The sequence below is a fragment of the Brachyhypopomus gauderio genome, chromosome 8 (genome assembly GCF_052324685.1).
Source record: "Brachyhypopomus gauderio isolate BG-103 chromosome 8, BGAUD_0.2, whole genome shotgun sequence".
Taxonomy (NCBI): Eukaryota; Metazoa; Chordata; class Actinopteri; order Gymnotiformes; family Hypopomidae; genus Brachyhypopomus; species Brachyhypopomus gauderio.
In genome coordinates, this window is record NC_135218.1 from 13,409,776 (window position 1) to 13,418,701 (window position 8,926).

Here is an 8,926-nt window from a genome sequence, read left to right on the forward strand (position 1 = left end):
AGTCTGGTGACATTTACAGTGACACTACTAGGCTGTTTGAGCCTTTGCACTTTCATTCTTTCTCTTCTGAACTACAAGTCACACTAGACCTAGCTTTAATTATACATGGAAATGAAAGACAAGTACACATTTGCACAAAAAAAATGCAATGTGATTATACTCTACTATGTGATAAAGCATAGCAATAAAACTGATTTCTCATGAGAGACGGTGATGCATTTACAACTCTTTATTTAGTGGTAGGCAATGGTCTCATTTGATGTGTTTATTGCTTAGGTTTGGTGAGCTGAGATTTTGTCCGCATTATTTCCAATTGTGTGTTCATAGCATCGAAGCTAAAGCTGGCATTCCCTTGTGTGGAGTTGGGGTTTGAGATGTCTTGTTCACAAACCCTAACAAACAACATCACACCACAATGCACCGCTGAGGGCTGGAGAACAGAGGAACTGGATATATGAGGATAGAACTGACCGATCGGTTCTTTCCTTGTTCAGGTGAGAAGGCGTGGCCCACAGCACTCCCACAGGGACGTCCAGATTGTAGAGGGGTTGAGCATAACAGCCTGTAATGCCCTGAAACATGGCATAACTCATTACAGTTTCCCAGGATGCTGTTGGGTCAGGACCAGACTGCCAGAGTGTCAGGTCCAGCTCTCTCTTTGTACATCTATCACGAGGAAATTGAATCATTCCCCAGTGCCAAGATGCCATGGGGTCCAATCAGCCATTATTTTTTAGCCAACCCACTAGCTGCACTAGCTGGATGGTGCTAGCGCAAATCACAGGTGACACGGGCTGGATGGGCTTCTGATTGATCTTCTCCAGCTCTGTTCACTGAGGACTAAATGACCCGGCACTCACGAATCTGCTGACATACGGTGCTTTGGGCAGGCGATGCAGCCTCCTGCAGAAAAGCAGAGGCTAGCCCTGCTTGGTCAAAGATCCGATTCAGAGTTCACTGCAGCTTTAGTTGTTAATTATTACAACTTTATTTTGTTGTTTCACAACAGAGTAGCCAAATCACACGCAAACATTTGTGCTTTGTGTTTTCAGGTTAGCTGCGTTTTTGCTGATTAAAGCTGTGTCTTTAATGACCTGTGCTGTGGTCACTGCCATCTGTTCTATGCAGGTTGTACCTTAAGAACCATGAGTGGCCAGTGTGCAGTCCTGGGGCAGAGACTCAGAGCCCAGTGAGTCTGAGGTGGGCACTTGGACCAACCACTGTTGCTTCTTAAAGCAAGTACCCTTAACCTCAGCATGCTGCAGTGTGCCTGCTCTTACCCCAGCATGGCAGCTGCTCAATAGACCCACTGTGAATAAACAAAGGCTTATAGAACAGTAACTGAAAGCGCCCCCTTGTGGATAGGCACATATACATGCTTTTGTTGTCGTCACCACTAGCTACATATGGACTGTTTTGGGAAGGAGATAACGAGACTGATACTGATAAAGAATACGGAGCCCTCATGAACAATGTTTGTATAATATTTTTCACAGCAGCTTGTAAACACAATTCTGCGCACTGGCAGTAAGTCTTCACACGTTTATGCAGCTGTTTTGTTGTTTTTTAAAATGAATATTAAATGTGGAGATTAATGGTTTTAATTCCATTCTTTATTACATATAGAAAATAACATGGCACAAACAGGTCATCTAATTATTTTTATATAGCAGGAAGTTAGCATATTATGTGTTAGACAAGGAGTTAACAGAATTAGAACTATTTCGAACTGTTAGGAGAGAAACATACAAAAAATTGCTAGAGGACATAATGGCCCTTCCTATTCACATCTCATTTTTGAGCCTCATACGTGAAGATCATGTAAACACAAAAAAATCTTATTTTAATCTGCATCACAATTTGATTGGCAGCTACCAGAATAAATCACAGAGTTAGGTATTTAACTGAGGTTCTTCATGTAATACTCCCAGTTTGCATTTATATATATGTGCTTGATGTGTTTCCTGCTTGTCAGTTTCATTCATGAATGATATAGACAGGGTAGATAAGGCATATTAAATTTGTCTAGAATTTATCACCTGTATATGCACTCACATTGTCAATCATGTTCAAAGGTAATAATTTTCATTTAAATTAATTATAAGTGTGGTTAATTTATGGGTGTGTTTAACTTACTATAATGAAAACATGAAAGAAAAAAAAACTGAAATCATAGATTTATTAAGCATTTTGGTTTGTTTGTCTCATCTTAACAGCGACAAGAAGCGAGGACCTGTCAAGATGGAATTACCCCCTCCCGCCCACTGCCAGCAGATACAACCAAATACAAACACAACACAAACTCAGCTGTGATGTGTCCCCTTGCTCTGCTGTGGAGAACAGTAGATGACACTCAGATTGCTCCTGAACACAGAAGTGCAGAGAAGAAAAGAAGAAGAAGAAGATGACTTGTCCTCTGGCACCTCTCTTCCACTCAAGGGGTTGCTATAGTAATGAGCCTAATATGCAGTGCAGGGATTCCTCCATTTTTTTCCAGCCCAATTCAATTATCTTTAACCTCTCGTGTAGTAGAAGCTGCAGCTGAAGCCTTTCTTTGGTTCATTTGTAACCGTTTTTTTGCCTTTTCAGCAAGTTTAAAACAGCAAGCGCAGAGAATTCCCTTCCAATTACAGCCTCTTGTATACAAAAGGTTCTTCGTCAAGTTCAGACATGTTTATTCGTGCATCTTGTGAAAGGAAACCCAGGATCGTAGGGTCAGTCTCGGTTTGGTTAAAATGTCACTCCATGAGAAGGCTGCTAATACTGCTCTCCACGGCCAGCCAGCCACCCAGCTGTGCAGACCACACAGCTCTGGCCAACGTGGACATGCTTACAGCAGGGCTTCACATCATGGCTGCATGCTCACAATGATGTGAAGGTCGTCAGTTCATTGGTGGTTAATCACGATCTTCTATGGCTTTGCTCTCCTCCCTGATAAGTCAGCTTGCATTTCATCTGCTGCAGAGGTGCCCCAGTGATAAATGACTGCTCAATACCTCGTGTATCATCGGAGTGCAGATTTTGTTTTGCACAGTTGGCTGTGCCTGTGAAGTGATGACTAAGGCAGGGCTGATAGCAGCATTTACAACTGACTCCCTCACATTCTTTAATAAGCAAAGCTTGGGGTCCAGAAACACTAGAATGTGCTATCTGGGTCAGTCTCACGGGAATGCGGCAGTATCAGCCGAAAATGAGTTTGGTGCTCGGTTGGGAAGGGGCTGGGACAGGTGGAGAGACGTTTGTGATAAAGGTTGGTGTGTATACATGGGGGAGGAGGATAAGATAATACAGAAACAGTCTTACCTGCTCTTACCTCTTCCACTCGAAAACAACAGTGTAGCATCTATAGGCCTACTGCCTCCTGAAACTCGATGTCGTACATGGCTATTTACACAAAGAGACAAGCGAATTAGCTGAGGACGTCTAATGTTGCATTTTAATATGCAGTGCTATATTTACAAATTAATCTCTACCATTTAAACTACAGTTGATGATTGTTAGTGGATACAATATAAGACTTTTCACAACTGAAACGAAGATGACAAACTTCTAATCTGGTTTTGAAATGAAGGTAAGATTTCTCTTGAAAAGCAATGCATGGGCATGTATCTGCCCATTTTAAACACGCGCACCTTATTATCCTTTGTACGCTTTCTCCTGGGCATGCTGAGCACAGTAATGTAGAGCTCATCTCTGTGCCGCAGTCTTCGGAGGATGACAAGTCAATTGTGAACATAGATGCCCGCGTCACCAGTAGAGGGTGCTAGACTCCATCCGGTATGTTGGGAGTAAGTGAGTATTTAAGTGCACTGCAGGGATGCACAGAGCAATATGTAGCCTCCCACTTTCACCTCTCTGCAGTAATTCAATTCTTTGTTTGTTGCTCCAGTCCCTTTCAGTCACGCCAAAGCAGTTCCAATCAGAAACTGTCGGTTCATCGTCTTTAACTTCAGTCCCATTCCCACCCTAAAAGTCACAATGCTGAAGTGGCCCAGTGTTATTAAACCAACTTGGTCCAGGCGTGAGATGCTGAGGAGTTGTTCTGTGTTGTCATATTGTCATGGTGAGGAAGATCTACAAGTTGAGGAAAGTTCACGGTCAGAGCTGACAGCAGACTGAGAATACGCTCCCAAATCTGCTCTCGTTGCCTGGTGACTACAGTAACGCTGGGATAATGTTAATGTGAGCACCATTCTCTGCCTGTGTAGAGAAGCTCTAATGCAATCAGAGGGTGCTTGAAAATGCCCTTTAAACTAATTAAATAATAAAATGCACTAGTGGCTTGTGAAAATCATAGTTATAACCCCCTCCTCCACTCATACATACACAGAGCACATCAGTTCTCTCTGTTAACATGCAAAGGTCAGCAATTTCAAACCATGCTGGATGACAATAAAAATGTAATGCTCTTACTAACAGAAACTCACTGTAAGTTTACTTTAGAGTTCCATATTTGCAGCCACCAGTCTTAAGTGGCCAGTGTGGACAGTGGAGGTGGGGATTTGTTATATTTCTGACGGCTCTCTCAGCTAGTTGTCCATTGTCTTGGGGAGCTGGATTCACTACCCCAAATTATTTTTTCCATAACTTAAACAGACAAAGTATAAAGGCACCTTTCATTCATTATCCAGATACTCATGGTGTTTGCATCAACACAACAATGTTCAGCCAGCCTAAAAGCACTTAACTGTGCTCACAATACTGTAATTTAGATACGACCTCTATGATGGAAAAAAAATCTTGTTGGTGTCTCATGTTCTATGGTGCATGTGCGCGTAGGCCTGTATAGCTATATAAAAGCTCCATATAAGCTACTTGTGAAGCATTTACGTCAAACTATGTAATCACTATCTACAGAATACAAAAAGATAAGGTGTTATGTGGACATATGGGGTAAACTAACGACTCTATTTTAACCCATGTGGTAGGTGTTCTGTAAGCTATCAATAGCAACAGTGATTTCCCCATCTGGCACTGTGCGTTCACTTCAAAGTACAATTATGCTGCTAACATGAGTGTTGCTACAGCAAGCAGGGCGCACCATAACCTGCCTTACTCAGTCAGTTCTAAATCATTCATTCCATGATAAACGACATCTGTCAGCAATCGCAGCCATACGGAAGCAACCATTTGAGGGAGGGTGTTACAGTGGGAAAAAAAAGTAAACGTCGGTAAAAGTAACGACAGTATGTGCGAAGAGGTAAAGCTCATGGAATGGAGTGGGTAGTGTCGAAGGACTCCGCTATGCCATCCTGCTATGGACTGGGAGGTATGCTGTGATTGCAGGAATGCCAATGGTGCACCTGCCGCACAGACCTGCCACCTGCTGCGACTGAAACAGTGGGCATACGTCATCAAAGAAAGAGGAGAAAGAGCAAACAAGACAATGGTGCGTAAGAGGAGACAGGGAAAAACAAAAGAGCGGAGGAAACAGCGTTAAAGTGGGCGCAAGCACATGCCTGGCTGAGAGTCTAAAGTTCCTTACATTAGCCCTGATTATAGCCATTATGCTAACACACTCAATCCTGCTTTTCACAAACACCTCCAAAGTGTGACACCAGCATTCCACGACTAGCCCGGTGGCTGAATTCTCCCTCATGCTAATTATTTCATCGAGCACGAAGCCCCAGCTCGGTTTAGAACTGGCGTAATTAACCAGAATGCTGAAACGAAGCCAGGGGTGGACTTCAAATAAGCCCGTTTCAGGATAACACATCTAGGTCATCTGGTTTGTTTGGACCCCAGTTTGCAGTTGCAATATCTATTTAAACTGCTGGAAGATATATAGACCATCACTACAAACCTGTAAGAGCCAGTATTTTGAACAAGTGTTTGAGATGTTTATGTATAAAATCTGTCAATTTATTTATTTTTGGCCAATGGCCCACCAATAAAGTCCACAAATCACAACAACAATATCAATAAGACAATATTTCCTAACAATTATTAAAATGTTAATGATTATTATTAATTACTTTGGTACAGAAGGCTCTAGGTCTTTGTATGCAGATTACTTCTGGAACATTAAATGTATGATTTCAGCGTCTTTGAGACTCAGGCTAGAGTGATGGCGAACCGGACAGCCTGACTGATGGAATTTCAGAGTCCATTACTGCAGAAGCAATGAGAGAAGCAAAGCAGACGTTAAACGATCTGGATTCAGAACGGGGAGAGCGTATCAGGCCCGTCTGTGAGGAGCGTTATTGGATTAGAGCAATACGGCGGAAGAGGAATAGCAGTGGAAAGTAGAAAAATCAATGCAGGTGGGGTTCTCTCTTTTCCCCCCAGCAAGTGCCTCAACATACAGGGCTACATGTGGTCTCTTGTTCTTCCTGACTGGCTATCACCATCAGCCTGATCCCTCTGTGAGATATTCTTCTCCTGTCTCTGCTGTGCCTCCTGCACTTCACCAAGAGGGTGTGGGACTCAATGTGATCAGCTGGAATATGGCAGGACACATGAGAAGTTATCCGAGCTGTCATTACTGAGGAGTTATGGGGACAACTTAAAGGATTTGCTTCGTGACTTGGCACCTATAGAGCCTACTGGGACTTTTCCTCTCTTTGTCAACAGTAAAACACTGACTAGTAATACAATGGATTATTTCCAAAATTTCTTTATCCCTGAATGACAAGCAATATGATATTAAATTACACCTGAATATGTGAAAGGAGTACTTTGGTCAATCAAGTGAAATGGGTTAAATTTGCTTGGAAATATAAGGTGGCAGTGGATATGCATATCTGTCCATTCACCAGTTAATTTTAGCAACGAGTTTAACATGTCTACAAGAACATTTGGCACCAATTCCTAACCCTACAGTGACTACATACTGTTTGTTAAACACAGAATGCTTTGCTTGCGGAACATATTTTGCCTGTTAAAAGAAGCAAGAGAGGTTTGTATTCAATATAGCCATGCCAACATCTACAAGTCAGACTGAGTTAGAGTAGACAGGCAGCATTAAATGCAGGCCCAGGAGATCCGGCTCATTTCACCACAGAGGGGCCCAGACCTTATACTGCCAGTGGAAGGGGCTAAGAGCTCAGTCCTTCTACGCTGGCGTGGGCTGGCATAGCCCAGAGAGAGTGTGCCAACAATTAAGTACCACACACAGATGCGACGAGGAGAGATGAAGAGGGACGGTGTTTGATCGATGCTGTGAAATTGACTTGATAAAGCCAGAGTCTCACTGGCAGAGGCCATTAGCCTCCTCGGCTGGCATCTGTGACAAGCTCACTCCAAAGCCAATATAGCGGCTGAAGCCCCGCCCCCCAAACCTTTCAGCCAGTAAGCCTCCAGATAGCAAACTCACTGGAGATTTACTCTGATATTGCTGTTTAATTGGAATGCACATTGGCTGATCATGCCTGTTTTCCACCCAAGAGTTTATGAAGTGGCCAGTGGTCCATTTAATTAAAGAACCATCAGCCCATATAGATTTAGATGAGTTGTAAAATTAACGCCCACATTCTGACTGTAGTCCCTGGATTTTTATGGGTTCTTTTTTTTTGCCGTTAAGTTGGGAGAACAGAGATATCAAAACATCTAAGGAGAGAGAAAAGACAAAGGGAGGATGTTGGAGCCATTATGTACAGAATATAGTTTCTTTATTTGTAATTTATTTATTTGTAATGTTTGAGTGTTTGAATATAAGACTGACTGTTAAATATTTTCTGGCCTAATAATGTTAATTTATACATGACGTCATTTTTAGGCTTGAAGCTGCAGTAGCCGCTAGAGTGACACAGCACAACAGTCTTTGACCGTGACTACACGGAGCTAAGCTGTATAGCGAAAAAGAAAGAGTTTGTACGTTGTCTTATGAGAAATGTTTCATTTAGTAAATTTTGAAAACCTTCAACGAAGTCTCGCGTCATTGACTTGAATGCAAGAAGTTAAAAGAAGAAGAAGCTGCACTTACAGAGGAAGTGACGGGAAGGGAGGTGTTGATAGAGAACTGAGAGATTAGGCAACAGTGGGTTGGCATTCTGTTTCATAGTCACGATTACAGTAGGCTGAACACCGACACCTGGAGTGATGAAGTGCTATATAACCTACTCTTTTCTCATCAGAGCTGTGTCCACAGGCTTCTTTAATCCACTATTACCTCATTCTACCACACAGCTCAAAGCTGTCTCAGACCAACATCGGTTCGTGGGCCAAAACATAACCATCTCATTTCAACAGCTCATTGCTTACCCACAATCCCTCAGATATTTTTCTTCTGGCTTTTTTTTGTCAGATATTGGAGTAATAAACACTACATATTGTTTTATGTAGGTGTCACCGTGCATCATGCTCTGACACTTCTATATTTATGCCAGTGTTTACATATTAGCCTTGAAGTGCAGTCCTGCACCAGGGAAACTACAGCTTCTATTACCTTCTCCTGAAAAATAAAGATCTGTAGTGAGAGAGAAACAGAAAGAATGAAAGGATGTAAAACAACAGACTATGTACAAGTTCTTTATGTACAACTCTATGTACAACTTTATGTACAAGTTCTTTATCCTACAGTTTTTCTTCTGTCTGGTTTTCCTTTTGTCTTGATTTCTTAGTGGTGATATTTAAAAGTTTACAAGAAGTTGGACAAGGCCCAGAGTCAGTTATGCAAATCGTGATTTTCTCTCAAGTTGTATATACAGTATATATGTCATGTTACGTATATAAACCAGGTAAAACTAACCAGGCCTGTTTTTCAGTTTCACTCATCTTTTTTCCCTTTCAGTTCAGTTGTACATGATGCAATATAAGTCATGTTTGAGTCTAGTTTCAAACTCCTTTCAGTACCACCAATGAAATCTAAAGGAAGAAAATGGCTCTCGGAGGGTAGAGAGTGATGGAATTAGAGAGACTGTGTTCTCTCGTGTTGTCCATCCATTAAGCTATGAAGTGCTTTACAGCCATCTCAGCTGCGAAGGTT

General features: G+C 42.1%; 1 long non-coding RNA gene across 1 annotated transcript; it reads left to right on the plus strand.

Moving 5' to 3' along the window:
• The first annotated feature begins 330 nt into the window (after positions 1-330).
• On the plus strand, positions 331-5,332 carry LOC143521047 (uncharacterized). Its single transcript, XR_013132613.1, has 3 exons — positions 331-494; positions 1,129-1,200; positions 2,217-5,332. It is a non-coding gene; the product is annotated as an uncharacterized LOC143521047 (long non-coding RNA).
• Positions 5,333-8,926: the final 3,594 nt, after the last annotated feature.